This window comes from Leptonotus elevatus, chromosome 14 (assembly GCF_054856555.1).
Source record: "Leptonotus elevatus isolate MCC_2025b chromosome 14, RoL_Lele_1.0, whole genome shotgun sequence".
NCBI lineage: Eukaryota > Metazoa > Chordata > Actinopteri > Syngnathiformes > Syngnathidae > Leptonotus > Leptonotus elevatus.
In genome coordinates this window covers 20686704-20704136 of record NC_141252.1, presented here as the reverse complement: position 1 = coordinate 20704136, position 17433 = coordinate 20686704, and positions in this window count along the sequence as shown.

The window sequence follows — 17433 nt, the reverse complement described above, 5'->3', positions numbered from 1 at the left end:
GAACAGCATTATTTATATACTAAGAGCCTACAAGCTGTATAGGTATAATCTGTACATACATATATGTATAGTTTATTTTAGTCTGCTTGCGAGATGGGCGTGATCAGAAGGCCGCCGTCCAGCTGCCGCTGGCGAACGACAATGGAAAGAAAGCATTTTGGTTGGATAATGACAATGGATGGGGAGGCAGTTTGATTGGCTATTGAGAATGGACGAGGAGGCAGTTTAATTGGCTATTGAGAATGGACGAGGAGGCAGTTTAATTGGCTAATGAAATGGAATGAAATGGAAAGAAGGCAGTTTGATTGGCTAATGACAATGGAATGAAATTGATCTAATTGGCTTCCCATGTAACAAACTGCCGTCCAATGTGGGGCTCGAACCCACGACCCTGAGATTAAGAGTCTGAAGCGGGCTTCTTTTATAGAATCTGCTTTTTAAATCTGGTATGGAGTCTACGCTTAATTTAACATTTCTGACAAAACATCCCACGAAACGAACTACCACCCAATGTGGTGCTTGAAACCACGACCCTGAGATTAAGAGTCTCGTGCTATACCGACTGAGCTAACCAGGCTTCTGCCTGTTCAGTACTGTGTCTTTAAATCTGGTATGGAGTCTAGAATACACCTACTACTTCAGACAAAACATCCCACGAAACAATGTGGGGCTCGAGCCCGCAACCCAGAGATTATGAGTCTCATGCTCTACGACTGAGCTAACCAGGCTTCTACTTATTCAGTACTGTGTTTTTAAATCTGGTATGCTGTCTAGAATATGCCTAAAACTACAGACAAAGCATCCCATGAAATAAACTACCGCCCAATGTGGGGTTCGAACCCACGACCCTGAGATTAAGAGTCTGAAGCGGGCTTCTTCTGTAGAATCTTCTTTTTAAATCTGGTATGGAGTCTACGCCTAATTTAACATTTCTGACAAAACATTCCGCGAAACGTACTACCGTCCAATGTGGGGCTGGAACCCACGACCCTAAGACTAAGCGTCTCATGCTCTACCGACTGAGTTAACCGGTCTTCCACTTGTTCAGCACTGTGTCTTTAAATCTGGTATGCAGTCTAGAATACGCCTAAGACTTCAAACAAAACATCCCACGAAACAAACTACTGACCAATGTGGGGCTCGAACCCACGAGCCTGAGATTAAGAGTTTCAAGCTGTGTGACACAATAGTAGAGTGCCCCGTGGTTCCCTCTCCCTCGTCACCCTTCCTCCTCCTCTCCCCCTCTCTCTGCGGCCCTGCCGCTGCCCTTCTTGTCGTCTCCTTCCCCCCTCCCTTCCCCCTCCCCGGTACGCCTTCCTTCCCCTCCCCTGGGCCGGGGGCACCATCCATGGCCCGGGTCTCGGTGCTCCGGGGGCCGGCAGGGTGGCTGGGGTTTGATGTTGTGCCCGCCCCGCTCCGGTGGGCGTCCTGGCACCTTGGGCGGGCCCCAGTATCCGGGGGGCGAGCCCTATCGCCCCGCCGGGCTGGTCCCATATGCCCGCCGGGGTCCCGGTGGGGTGGGTGGGGGCTTGGTGGGCGGGTGCGCCTCCTGCCCCCGCCCGGTTGGGGAGGGCCCCGCTGGTCGCTCCTCTTAACTCACTACACTAGGTTTGCACAATACACTTTTATAGACATATAGGGCACATAACACACTTTGGGGGGGTGGGGTAGGGTGTAAACACCGTCTTCACCCTACAACTCCCCTCCAATTTTAATGCACCACACAACTGGGGGGGGGGGGCTTGTGGGGGTGCCATCGGTTGGGGACCGCGGTATAGAGCAGTGCTGCGGTCCCCTGTCCGTGTCCCCCCCCCCCCCCCCCCTATCTATTTCTTTTTAATGCACCACATACACTCAGTAACATGCTTGGGAGGCGGGTGGATCGGAGCGTGGGAATATCATTTCCCTCGGCTCCGGTTCACCTGCTCCTAATTTTAATGCACCCCACTTACACACACACACACACACACACACACACACACACTTGTATATACACTGGATGGGGTCACATTCACGGTTTAGGGGTAGAGTGTGTGTAGCACTCATGTCTCTACCTATGGTCTTAAAACAGTTTAGTCGCCCTCAAAAATTAAAAAACTGCTTCCCTCACACTCATATCGCATATTGACACAAACCACAAACTTATAAGATTGGTTATGTTTTTCCAAATTAAAACACATTTCATGACTTAACTATGCACAAAAAAAGTGATTATACCAACTATTTTTATTCATCTCAAGTCTCAATTAAGGTACAATATGGTGATATTTGGAGGAATTGATGGCTTCTCAAGGAACGTATAAATAATTAGATATCCATTTCAAAAGCCAAAACATTTTGTCATAGTTGTGATTTTGTCAGCTGTTGTGATTTTGTTATTGTATTTTTATTTGTTTTACTTTTATAATATATTAAAGACCTTCAGAATGTAGCAATAGCTTAGAGTGGCTTGTTTCTCCTCCTCATATTGGTTTCATTTTCTTTGGGAGCACCATATGCTGATTTGCAGTTCTAGTCTTTAATGATATCATAACAGTACTGCAATACTATGAAATTTTAGTTGTAAAGATTTTATTGTACTTACTTACAGTAACAAAACCAAAGTCAGTCACCATTCTGTTACCTATTTTATCAATAAATAGTGAGGCCCTCCTGGCACACTTTCGTCTTTTTAATTGTAGTTTTGCCATCACTGCGACAGGTCTTGCTGAGAAATGTATTACATGTTTTCTTTTTTGACATTTTATAAAGACTACTTTCCTATGGTATCCCTTAAACAGTTGCAGGGCAGAGAATGAGATATTCTCAAGTGCCTTTACACCAACTGCATTAAGAGTATTGTTATTGTATTTTACATTTTAAAATATAATCCTGTTTTAGCTATTACATGAGTGTTAGAGGTTATATAAAGAGGAGTGAGACAGGGCTGCGTTCTTTCACCGGACTTGTTCTTGCTGTACGGCCAGGGAGCCGTCGAGGACATTCGCAATATTGAAGTCATTAGAGTGGGAGGAGTGAATATTAACTTGAATAAGTGCAATTTAATGCTGAAAGCTGAATGGTAATACCTAAATGCTAAAATGAAAGCTTATGAAGGAAATTGAAGGATAACTTATGTGAAAATTACAAAGTAATTAACTAGTAATTACTTCTACTAGTAGTATTAGTATTATTAGTAGTAATAATAGTAGTAGTATAACTATTAACTATGAACTATTAACTAGTAATTACTACTACTACTACTAGTAGGACGGGGCACTGCAGGCCCGCCAGGCACCCCACCGGCCCCCAACCCCCGCACCCCCCCGCCCCCCATCCACCCCAACCCAGCCCCCGCCATCCACCCCAACCCAGCCCCAGCCGCCCCCAGGTCCCCAATCCCCCAGACACCCCCCGCACCCCCCCCCCCAACAAAGCCGCCCCCACCCGACCCCATCCCGACCAACCGGAGCAAATCAATATTAAAAAGGGAGCTTTAAAAGGTGCTAAAAACTAGTTAACATGACTCTCTCTCAAGCATTATGCTACAATTAGTAAATAAATAGACTAATAGTAACCAAACAGACCAAGGGCATGAGAATGAATAAGACTGACTGGTGTCATTACAAAAAGGCAAAAGGGTACTTTGTATAGGCAATTGACAATTTCAAACATCCGGGCACCTCTAACACCTCTACAATGCAACTCAAGGCAAATGCTTCGACCACCGACGACGTAATGTATTCATGGCATGGTATTCCAAAACGTCATGATTGTACATGCTAATGTAGAAAAAAAAGTGAAATATAAATAGGGATAATATGCTTATGCTACAACTCATATTTTGTGTAAAAAAACAACTGAATTTTGGGGTTGTTGTTACTGCTCTATAAGTTCACGCTTGTTCATCGTCATGTCTCCAAACTGACATCACACATGGATGGGGACCTCCTGCTTATACTACAACTCTTTTTTCAGCACAATAACACTTCATGTATTTTACAGAATTTTATGGTTGTTATTACAGATCAAAAACTTCACGATTGTACATTGCCATATCTCCTAACTCACATCACACATAGATGGGGACTGCCTAACTATACTACAACTCTTATTTCATCAAAATAACACATCCCGTATTTTTCAGAATTTTGTTATTACTGATCAATAACTTAATGATTGTACATCATCATGTCTCTAAACTCACACCACACACGGATAGGGACCTCCTGTGTATACTGTAACTCTTATTTCATCAAAATAATACTTTTTGTATTTTTCTGCATTTTTTGGTTGTTATTGCTGATCAATAACTTCATGATTGTGAATTTTCATGTCGCCAAACTCACATCACACATGGATGGGGACCTCCTGCTTATACTACGACTCTTATTTCATCAAAACAACACTTCCAGTATTTTTCAACAAAAGCAAAACAATTTTGAAAAATGCAGGAGGTGTTATTTTGGAGACATCGAGGAGCTGCTGGAGGGCCATTCAGCCGAGTTAACAACCGATGAGCTGCTGCACTTGCAAAATGAGCAGCAGAAGACACTGATGGAGGACATGTCGTTTGAAGAGGTTGAGCCAAGCGAGGAAGTTCAGAGTTCTGCCAAAAGAGAAGTGTGCGCCAAGTGGGGTGAAGTTCAATAATTCGTGGAAAAATTCCATCTGGATAACTTTGGCAGCAAGTTAAATTCTCGCTGTATTTGTTCACAAATACTACGAGAACACATCTTGTAGTGCTCCCGCTGATACGTTTGCAACCGACCTTTTTTAGGTCGGACCAATCAGGCGTTGTTTAGGGCGGGAAATGCAGCTGTGACTAAACAACCCTAACATAGACGAATGGACGCTGCAATTTATTCTGTTTTCGCAGAATTACTCACTGTTTCCTAGTTGAATGTTGAACAGCGAGAGGCGCTTCATGCATTTGTATCTGGTAAAAATGTTCGTGCACCCGCCCCCACCACCACCACCCATCCCCCACCCCGAAGACCGAAGACAGCATTTTGGTCAAAACAAACGTGCACAAGATGCCATCTTTCCCGAACGGATCTGCCAAGTGAAGTTCCAGATTAATAGTGTGAATAACTCCCTTGAGTGAATCACAATTACCAATCTGGCTATTGCCAGGTTACCACCCGGATAAAGTGTTGGTGTATAGATTAGTGAACATTTTTAATGACATTGTAATGGGTCACTTTAGGATAATTCTTCATCAAAGGCAGAAACGGACAACATTGGACACGTTTTTTTCTCAGAGAGGGAAGGAAAGCTACAACTTCAGAGAGCGATCCGGTGGAAGTGAAGTGACTAAGAAGGGAAAAAAGCACCGAAGGAGAATTACCCCGTCAAACCATAAATGCACAGGGTGTACATGTTTTTACAAAAATAAGAATTTCCTGTTTTTGGAGCTTCGGAACGAATTAATTGCATTTACATTATTTCCTATAGGAATTTTTTTTCAGAGGTTGAACAAATCAGACTTTGAACAGTTCACAGAAACTCTTCAAACCACAATTACCACTGCAATAATCATTGTCCAATTATTTAACATCCATTATATTCAATGACAATTGACATTATTGCTATAATAAAGCAGGGGTGGCCAAGTTTGGTTTTTGAGAGCCACTATCCAGCCTGTTTTCCATGTTTACTCTGCACTAACACACTCAGGATCGTTATCAGGCTTCTGCAAGGGTTACTGATGAGCTGACATGGAAAACAGGCTGGATAGTGGCTCTCGAGGACTGAACATGCATTTGAATATTAGCATGCTTTATTATTATTATTAATTTTTTTTTAAGAGCTCAGTATTGTTCATTCGGTAATGTCATCGTCATTGCTCTTTAAAATAAAAAAAAAATAATATATATATATATATAATTTATTTATTTTTTTGTATGTGGGTGAGTATGTGTATGTGCGTGCGTGCGTGTATTTGTTAGCTCACCAAAAACATATTAGAAAAAATCCCATACCGTTCACCTAAACCGAACACCGCCGTCAGGAGACCCGAGGGGACCAAAGAAAACAAAGGAAAGTGAAATCCAGCACCGACCAGACACCACCCACCGGGCCACCCACCAGAATTCTTCCCCAACCCCAGAAACATCTAAATTCCAACAAATCAAAAAAAAAATAATCAGGGAGACCTCAAGAGACCGAAGGAGAGACTGAGGAAAGGAAGGAAGGACAGACGAAGTCGAGTGAGATCCATAGACACCAGCCTCCACTGATTCAATGACCTGAGGAGGAAGCAGATTGTGTCTGAGTTTCGATAGATGCTGGTGTGGTGGATCTGGCATGCATGAAAATCGCCACCAAAGAGGGGAGCCGTCGACCCCTGCCAGGACAGAGCAAGCGCAACACCTCAGGGCCCCCCAGGCCGCGGCAGTGCCAAAGGACGACCCCCGGGCTCCGCCAGGGCCACCGGCCGGAGAGCAAACCCAGGAGCAGGAGCGCCCCCCACCCCAACACGGCCCGCGCCCCCAACGCAGCAGGACGGGGCACTGAAGGCCCGCCAGGCACCCCACCGGCCCACAACCCCCGCTGACGTCGTAGTTTGATGACGTATACTCCAATTCTCGCCTGACTGCGGACCAACCGCCAGTCTGTCAACGACACCACTGCTCCCTCAAATGGTTGGAGGTTTAACAAATAAACAAGTAACAGAAATGACTCTTACCCTGCCTTCACAAGCTATGGGAAAGATAGACCTTACCACTCGGAAACTCCTAATTACGACCGAGTTCTGTTCATGTGCTTTTGTTGTTAAAGCAAAAAAAAAAAAAAAAAATACACATAGCAGTTGATATACTCTTTGCTTGTAAAACCGAGCAATTATGGCAAATACAGGGAGTCCTCAAGTTACGGTGGAGTTTCGTTCCTACGCTGGCAATGTAACCTGAATTTCAACTTAAATCGGATTTCCCCGTTAAAGTTGATATTTATATCAAAATACTGTGTACAGTAATTTTAAAAAACATATTTGCGCGACCCAGAAGACGCCTGAATCAATATTTTGTGTTTCCGCACGGTCATTCATTGCTGACGGATGGCAGAGCGAAGCTAATTCAAGCTTAAACACAGAAATGTGACGCGCCTGATGGCGAGACGACCGGCTGATAGACATCCGTTGCTGGAAATAACTTTAAAATGGCGTGAATACTGTGGGAAACTAACAAAAAAGTAGTTGCTATGGACGAGGCACGGGCGCCGTAAAGTCGAAACGACGTAGGTCGCATGCGACGTAGCTCGAGGACTCCCTGTAATGAGATGTAAAGGACAGGACATTAAATTGTGTATGCTACGTAATTGTGTAAATTCTAAAACAACCTGCTAGCGGACGCCCTTATAAGTGTTAATATTTCTTGCCATTCACAAATCCTTCGGCGCTCTCCACCATTTTGAAACTAGTCGGCGCTCGCAGCCCAAGGTCGGCATGCAAACGGTATTGCTGCATGGTTAAGAAGCACTTATTTACACATTTCAGGTATAAACTTATGGTATATGAGTAATGGTTTCACCCTGGCCACCCCAATGAAAAGTTTCTGGCTACGCCCCTGGTCAAGATATGCGCTTACTGCAGTCCTTGATCATGTGCCCTTTGTGCAGGCAGCCAAAACACAATCCTTTTTTCTTTAAGAAAGTCCAATTTCTCTCTATGAGGTTTCCTTTTCAGTTATGAACACTGATCCAATGTGTGTCGGGTACAATAGGCTACAGACAGGAAATGTTAGAGGTGGTTGGTAGTGCACTTTGTGTTTGAATTTTTACACTTTTCTTGTTTGCACTTAGAGGTGGTTCAGTAGACATGAATTGCAAAAGTATTTCTTTTGGATGGTGATTGCGACTTTTGCTGAAATGGTGGCTTGTATTTTGTGTTTTGCCAATGGGAGTGTCTTGGATATCACCAAAGGTTGGATCGGAAATAATCTTGACTTGATATTCAATGAACTTTGAATGGCTCTTACATTGTGTTTCAGAATGTACAAGGCAAACCCAAACTTGCCTAAAGCTGAAGTGGTGGCCTTGAAAAATAAATTCAAGGCTATAGGATCTCACGCATGGACACAAACTACAGGCCTTCCATCTCGGCTGTGAAGCGACTGTCCATTTGTCTCCGGTGAGTGGCAGTTTAGTTTGATATCGCACAATAAATGCTCACTATATCTACTGATTCACACTACAACAGCGCTAGCTAAATGTATTTAAAAAAAAGTTATGCTAAATTATGTTGAAGTGCTGGGCATAGATACAAATTGTTTTTTAATCTATATTAATCTCACTCTAACTCTGGAGTTAATCTAGATTAATCTAGTTTAAAATGTTCCATTTGAATTTTGAGGAAGGCAGCACGTTACCAAAAAAATGACACTTGCTGATGATAAATAAATATTTTACTTTGTAAACGACCGATAAAGTTAGGCCAGAATGTACATGAGCAGTATAATTAACAATATCAATCAAGTTTGTCTGAAATGACTGTTTGTAGATTTAATTTAACTGAGGTAAAAGGAATGAGTGTGGAAATGTAATGAGCATGTGCGTGGTGCGATCTTGCTTCTTATGGAAGGAGCCATTGCTTCTCAGTCCCTCAGACTGCATGACATATTGTTTTTATTTCACTAATCATCACGCTATGTGTGTGCATGTGTATCTGTCGTTTTTATTTTTATATCTTCGTTCTGCACTTCTGCTGCGCCTCTGACTGTGCAGCGCCCGCACGTGCTCCAGCAAAGTACGTTCTCGGCTCGCAGCGAAACACTGATAAAAGACTAGTAATAATAATGACGATGCCCAATACATCCACACGACTATATTGAAGTGAAATTCTGCTTGTCTGATTGCATGTACACTTTTGTCTGCGTGTACCTTTTGAAATTAGATTAACGGCAATATATATTTTTTTGTCACGCAATGAGTGTCACATTTTAACGCAGCACGAACGCCGATAAAGGCCTAGCTGTTTTTTTCAATATACTTCATAAGCATTCGACATGCATTTAAATATTAGCATTCAGTTTTCAGAAATTACATGTCTATTTAGTTGTTATACATTGTATGTATAAAATTCAGTATACCTGTGCATTCTGTTGAGCATAATTTATTTTCAACTGAAACTATTATAATTGTCAGGAAAATGTGCGCTAGTTTTGACATTTTGCAAGTATGTTATCCTGCATTTTTTTATAATATATATAACTTGGTTAAAAAAAAAAATATATATATATATATATATATATATATATATATATATATATATATTTTTTTTTTTTTAACGCTCCAATGTTATGTAGCCCTACTTTGATACTTTGTTTCAAGTATTATTCTACATGGTGACTTTTGCTACAAGGTGGTGCGATATTTGTATTTTTACCCAAGTAACACTTTTACTTTGCAATATTTGTATTTTTACCCAAGTAACACTTTTACTTTATACGAGACTAACCATAATGGGAACAAGCGCTTATAGAAAATGTCATGTTGTTTCCAACTTTTGCTAAATAATTGCAAGACATGATTCACCTCAACTTGTATCGAGGAGGGCACTGACACTCATTTAATCAAATTAAATGTACGTGCAGGCTTGGGGAATCCAGGTCCAGAAAGCAAAAACCCTGCCACATATTGCCTTTAGTCACAGGTGCCCCACCCTGTACACATAAATAAATCAACTAAGGGAAAATGAAAAAATCAATATCAAAATTAGCTGTGGTGCAATCAGAACAGTATGGAATTGTTGCTTTCTGAATGACAAGAGAAGGCGGCGATCATGCCAACATGCCCCATGTCATGAGCTGTCGTAAACCACCTACCTAAACTACACTCACCTCCATTTTCCCACACCACCGCATGCACGCACAAAGGGACACAGTAAGGCATCTGCATAGCTGCGATCATTCCTTTGTATCACATTCACATCATCGGAGAAAGCATCTGACAATCTGCTTCAGGCCAAATGTCAACATACTCTGCTCATACAGAGATAATTCTCAAATACAAAATACATAACACATAGTTTAGTTGTGTAATTCACAACCTGCCTCATTTGTAATGCGATGAATATGAAAATATTATGGAGAATTAGTATAAGCTGTAATCATTCTTCTTGATAAGACAATATTTTGTAAATGTGTGACTGTACTTGTAGATTTGGTAGTTCTTGACAGCAGTCTCTTCAGGTCAAAAATATCACATGAGTTACTCTTGGCTTGTTTATTTTCCATGGTGACAAGTATACGCTAACTTGTGTCCGGTATTGGTCCGGATATTCTTAAAAAAAGAAAGAAAGAAAAGTAAAGTGAAAGCCAACCAACACTGCTTTTTATAGGCCAGTCAGCAATCACAGACATTTCACAATCGTTACAGGCTAACTTGTGTAAAATTTGACTTGAATAACTAACTAACATTAAACACTTATACAGTATACATATCTTACATATCTAAACAAGAACAAGAGTGGGCGACTGAAGTTCTGGGTATGTTGGCAGCCATCTTGAATCTAACCTAAAAGGTGTTATGCTCTTCTTCCACCACTAAATGGCAGTATAACCGGAAGTAGAAAAAATTAATATTGTGGTCTACTCTAGACCAATGAAAATTGGAAATCCACACATGTGGACGCCAGGTCCTATGAGGTTAAATCCTATTGAGATACATCATACTTGTTAAACAAGAGATTAAAAGGGAGTAACCATAATACTTTTTTTCTTCTTCAGACTATTTTCCAATATTTTTGTTTACCTAAAACATTTTTGTTTTGTTACTTATCCATCCATCCATTTTCTGTACTACTTTTCTCACTGACTTGGTGGAGTACACACTTGACTGGTCACCAGCCAATGCTCTATTCTCTGCTGTAAACACCTGGAAATGAAAGCTGAACTGTTGATCTTTTGTCTCATCTTTCTCTTTTAGTATCAAGCCTTGTTTTCAGTTAATAGCAAAAGTAACACAACTGGCATCATTTTCCCAATATTTTTGGATGGACATATAGATTGAAAGAAAGGATGAGGTTTTGTTTATGTGGTCAGAAGCACAGAAGTGGTCACCCTCACATAAGTGCAAATGCACACACACTCATAGGAATGTACTTGCTCTGTCTTTTAAATGTTTATATTCAGGTCAATGTGACTGTACTTGTGACTAAGCATTTACAGTTGACGCCTGAATCCACTCCGTGACCCTTTGACAGCGGCTTGGTCCTAACAAGCCTGGAAAATTGCTGTCCAGTGTACTAACTGTCAACGGCACCAGCAGGGGACTGCAAACACTTAGTATTTTCAGTGTGACTGTCCATTGTACTAGAGTGGCCTGTCTTTTGTCATTATAATGTGACTATATGACTGATACATGTATGTGGTTATGTCATCAATTTGAGTGTCTGATTATTTGTTTGCTTCTACAGTACTTCGCTACAGATAGATGGATCAACCCGGATGTTTTTATGATGACAAGGCGTTCTTTCCAAAACACATACAGGAAGTCCTCAAGTTACGGCAGAGTTCCGTTCCTACGCTGGCAATCTAACCCGAATTTCGACTTAAGTCGGATTTCACCGTTAAAGTCTATATTTACATCAAAATACTTAATTTAAAAAAATATATATTTGTGCGACCCGGATGAGCCGGAACCAATATTTCGTGTTTCTGCACCGACATTCATTGCTGACAGACGGCAGAGCAGAGCTAATTCAAACTTAAAAACAGAAATGTAACACGCCTGATGGTGAGCCGACCTGGTCGATGGATGTCCGTTACTGGCGGTAACAACAACACATCTTTAAATAAGTTTAAAATGGCGTGATTAGTGTGGGAAATTAACGAAAAAGAAGGTGCTATGGACGAGGCACGGGCGGTGTTAAGTCATAGGTCGCGTACGACGTAACTCAAGGACTCCCTGTACTGTATACTAATACGTTGTGGTGAAATTTTAACACAGGAAATCATAAATACACAGTTTACGCACCATTTATAATGGGTGAAGCTTTGAAATCCTTCATGAACAATGTAAAAACACACAAAAAATATAGTCCAAGCCATTATATTCATTCATCCACTATATTCACAAGTAACATATATTGTTTGACTTGTTTAACTTGTATTGTTAGCAGCTGCTTTATTCATACTTTATTCAGTAATGTTCTCACTCCTTTGACTGCACAGCCCTAAAGCCCGCGTTATGATGATAATGATGTATCTAGGATGAAAGGCCGCTGGATGTTTAGGTAGGCCAGCACTGGAGCCTCCATTACTGGAGCAAGCACGCTCGCATTCAGTCAATGCAGTGGGCTGGCGATGGTTGCAAAGTATTTTTTGAATTAATAATAGTATAATGACATTTTGAGAAAACTGCTCATATATCTGAGGTCTTTTGGCATGGGCCAGTTTATCAGTCTTTTCGGGGTCTGTGGCTACCCCAGCTGCATTAACGATGTGTCCCAGGAAGGACGTGGACACTTTTTCAGATGCATGCAAAGTCCAGGCTTTCAGATCACAGTCAAGACTTCCACTGGTCCTAAGCATTCTGGAAAGTGGCAGTATGGACCAGGAGATCATCCAGGTAGACCATGCAGCGGTTTCATGGAATGTCATCAAAGACCAGGACCCCCTCTATTAACTGTTCGAATGTGGCCGGGGTATTGCAAAATTCAATAGCAAAATCCAAATAGCCTGGACTTCGCATGCATCTGAGAAAGTGTCCACATGACCAAATAAGGAGCCACTCGTTTTCTTGAGTTGGAGGCGCAGATGCTTGGAGAGCAGGAATGTTTTTGGTGAGGAATCAGCATTTTAACATCGCTAAAAGCTAAAAAAAAAAAAAAGTTGATTTTGCATGGTACTGTAGGACCCTTTAACCCATTAACAACAGGAGCACGCGAACACATTTCTACCGTTAAGGCCGGGAGCGCTCTAGCGCTGTTTCTACCATTAAGGCCGGGAGCGCTCTAGCGCTCTTCTCCCTTTAAATCCGGCAGCGCGGATAAGTCATTTTGTTTTGACCAATTCTTGATATCTTAGCCAATGAAATGCATCAGAATATACACGAGAGGGTGACGCGGACCTCGTAGCGCGTCCTGGAATTTTATTCAAGTATTTATGGCTTACGCAGATTCGCGGGAGTTATGAAATAAATGACGCGATTGACGACGACGCGGGAGGACTTCGAATCAGTGAAATAAGTCGACATTGGCATATTATATATACAGAAATATGTTTGTAGACATTTAGGATGCTGAAAATTTCAACAGCTTTGTATTGTAACGGAATTGACGACGAATAATTTCTACTCGATTCCCCGAAATGATTACAAATATGTGCTTCAGTATTCAAGGTAAATACCCGCAGATGCGACATTTGTTGATTAAAAAAATATATTTATATTGAAGGTTTATAATAATAAACTTAGGTTTGTGTGAACGCCACAGGTGTAAGCTCTGAAATGCCACAGGCCACTAAAAACTACATTAATCAAGTCTGATGCTAATACCGTGTGCGCTTCCTGAACATAGTGTATACAACTCTTTCTGACGATGTACCATGTGCTCCTGCTTTTGCGTGTTTTGCAGCATCTCTACCACGCTCTCCATACACAGTGTCAAGGGGGGGAAGCTTGAGGACCCAAATGCGGGAAGACAGGGCGAGGAGGCAGAGGCTCAATCAAAAAGGGGATTTTAATTTCTACAAAACAAAAGGAGAGATCTAAATTGCACGGAAAAACATAACATGGAGAAAACAAGGCAAAACGGGCAGCATGACATGGGGGGAAAATTCAAGGCAAAAACGGGCAGCATCACAGGGGGAAATACAACAATGAAAAGACACAGACAGAGGGGAGACAGCAGACTAAATACACAGACTAACGACACAACAAGACACAAGTGGCTGAGAGCACTTATTGGATCACACGAGGAAGGGCAGGATAACACTTAAACAAGACCAAGGGAGACACAAGGAAAACAGAACCCAAAACATGACAGAACCCCTCCCTCAAGGGACGGCTCCCAGACGTCCCTAACACAAAAAGGTCCAAAAACAGGGCGGGCGGAGGGGGGCCCGGAGGCGGGAACCTGGCACACCCATCAAGGCCAGTCCGGGGGGGCGACGAGGGGAGCCCGGCGGCGCCGGTCCGGAGGGCGCCCCGGACGCCACACTGGAGCAAAGGGCGACCACAACGTGCGCCGCCAGACAGGGAGAAGACGGCAGTGGGACGTGCACCTCCTTGGTCCGGGGTCTTGAGGCTGCCGTGGCACGGGGTCTTGGGGCTGCCGTGGAGGCGGCAGACCTGGCACGGGGTCTTGGGGCTGCCGTGGAGGCGGCAGACCTGGCACGGGGTCTTGGGGCTGCCGTGGAGGCGGCAGACCTGGCACGGGGTCTTGGGGCTGCCGTGGAGGCGGCAGACCTGGCACGGGGTCTTGGGGCTGCCGTGGAGGCGGCAGACCTGGCACGGGGTCTTGGGGCTGCCGTGGAGGCGGCAGACCTGGCACGGGGTCTTGGGGCTGCCGTGGAGGCGGCAGACCTGGCACGGGGTCTTGGGGCTGCCGTGGAGGCGGCAGACGTGGCACGGGGTCTTGGGGCTGCCGTGGAGGCGGCAGACCTGGCACGGGGTCTTGGGGCTGCCGTGGAGGCGGCAGACGTGGCTCGGGGTCTTGGGGCTGCCGTGGAGGCGGCAGACGTGGCTCGGGGACTTGGGGCTGCCGTGGAGGCGGCAGACCTGGCACGGGGTCTTGGGGCTGCCGTGGAGGCGGCAGACCTGGCACGGGGTCTTGGGGCTGCCGTGGAGGCGGCAGACGTGGCACGGGGTCTTGGGGCTGCCGTGGAGGCGGCAGACGTGGCTCGGGGTCTTGGGGCTGCCGTGGAGGCGGCAGACGTGGCTCGGGGACTTGGAACTGCAGCGGCAGACGTGGTTCGGGGACTTGGAACTGCGGCGGCAGACGTGGTTTGGGGACTTGGAGGTTCGACAGACGTGGTTCGGGAAGTTGGGGCTGGTGACTCCGAGCGCCACCAGCTGAAGCCCAACGACGCCCGACTCCCTCAATCAAGGACGACAGCAGGTCCAATTGGGCTGCCATGGCGTGCTGGAGCTCCTCATGGCGTGACAGGCACGCCTCCTGATTCCACATCTTGGCTTTCAGCGCTCCCGCTGGGTCCTTCTCAGGTCGTTTCATTCTGTCAAGGGGGGGAAGCTTGAGGACCCAAATGCGGGAAGACAGGGCGAGGAGGCAAAGGCTCAATCAAAAAGGGGATTTTAATTTCTACAAAACAAAAGGAGAGATCTAAATTGCACGGAAAAACATAACATGGAGAAAACAAGGCAAAACGGGCAGCATGACATTGGGGGAAAATTCAAGGCAAAAACGGGCAGCATCACAGGGGGAAATACAACAATGAAACGACACAGACAGAGGGGAGACAGCAGACTAAATACACAGACTAACGACACAACAAAACACACCTGGGGCAAGACACAAGTGGCTGAGAGCACTGATTGGATCACACGAGGAAGGGCAGGATAACACTTAAACAACACCAAGGGAGACACACAAGGAAAACAGAACCCAAAACATGACACACAGCACAACCACTACTCACTTCCGGTCATGTGTTAACAATACCTTCAAAATAAAATGTCTACTCATCCAATTTTTTTGATATTACAACTCAAAACATTCAGTACATCATGTTTTATATATAAAAAGAAAAAACAATCAGTTTGCCTCTTATACTTATATTCCTATTTATTAACCTTTTTTGTCCAAATAAACTTAAATCCACTGTATTCATGAAAATATTAAAGGTCTCATATTATTCAACTTTTCAACATACTAAAATAGTTCTCAAATGTGTAAAAGACATGTCTGTGACTTGCATTCGTCAAAATTTACTTTGGATCTAATATTTTTGCTGTCCCTAAATCAGCCAAAAAACGCTCAGTTCAAAACAGCCTGTTTTAGGGGTGTGCCACTTTTATGTAAATAGCTGCACCAGGCCACACCTAGGCCATACCCTTCTCTCTCAAAGGGGCAGTGATTTCGGTCATGGTAGCCATGTGCTAATGTTGCGAATGGAAACGACTGGCCATAGGAGCAGAAGAAAAGGAAAATACAGACATGTCTTTTACACATTTGAGAACTATTTTAATATGTGGAAAAGTGGCATAACGTTTTACCATCAGAAAAAGTAGCATAACGTTACTACAGAGACTATATTGTAGCGTTAGTTTGTGATTGTTTAGGCATGGGTTATTTTGTCGTAACCGGCAAATCCCCCGCGAACGTGATTTTGCCGTGAATGCTTGTAGACATTTCCAAGTGGTTATGAATAACACAAATGTGCACATTTAGGCCACTGCGTGGTCTCAACGTGCAAGCCGTCTGGTCGGAGACCACTTAGCGGCCGGTTAGCATCACAAAGTCTCGGTGGCGAGTTGCCAGTCACGGCAAATTAACTACCGCGGATTGCATCTTGACAAAACAATACGCAACCGCCTTATATTATCCAACCACCATCTGTTTTATCATATCTGACCTCTTGTAACCAAACAACCTCCACACGACAAATGCAGCTCCCACTTTAGGCACTAAAAATACACCAGTAATATGGTAGAAGGTGCACATCGCTTAGAAGGAAGGAAGGCTAAATCAAAAATGTTAAATTTACCCCTTTCCCGTTTGCAGTCGTTTCACACTGTTGGGACCGATCCATTATGTTTAAACGTGTTGCAAATCCAGCTTTGAACAGGCTTTCTCTAACAAAACAGTCCTTTGAGAAATGATGTCGGTACACGTCCTTCAAAAATAAAATTAATCCACTGTCTTCTCAAAGACTTTGGACAATAGAAGCAACCACTTTTTCCTGATCATTATTTCCCCTCTCCACGAGGGGGCTGGGTCGAGTGCATTTCCGTGTCTTTTAGACGTCACTAAGTCACGGAAGTTTAATCTGCCCGTTTGAAGCACACATTTTAGAAAGGAGGAGAAAGCTAAAGAAGTCGCGGACTGACTTTTTTTTCATATCTGGTTGGATTGTAGACAGGCCGAGATGCATATTATTGATAGAAAACCGCACTAAAGTGCATTTTCATAATATGGGACCTTTAAACAAATTTACATACTGCAAAATTATGTCACACTGACAGCTAAGGAAACTAGTATTACTGTTTTAATAATAATAATATTTTGTATAGGGTTAGAGCTTTCCCTGTATGTTAACACAAACAAAAGCTTTTAGCATGAGCAATGACAAGCCATCAGGGTGGATTTTGGATAATAACTTCACATTAAACTGTACTTTACATTTACATTATAGTCTTCACATTATTGTTGTTTATTTTGCTTTTTTCAGGAATATTTTCTTGTTCACTTCTATGGAACTGAACTTAATAATGCATTAGGAGCATATTGAACCCATTGCTTTGCGCATCCGTGATGAAAGGGAGAAAGGGATG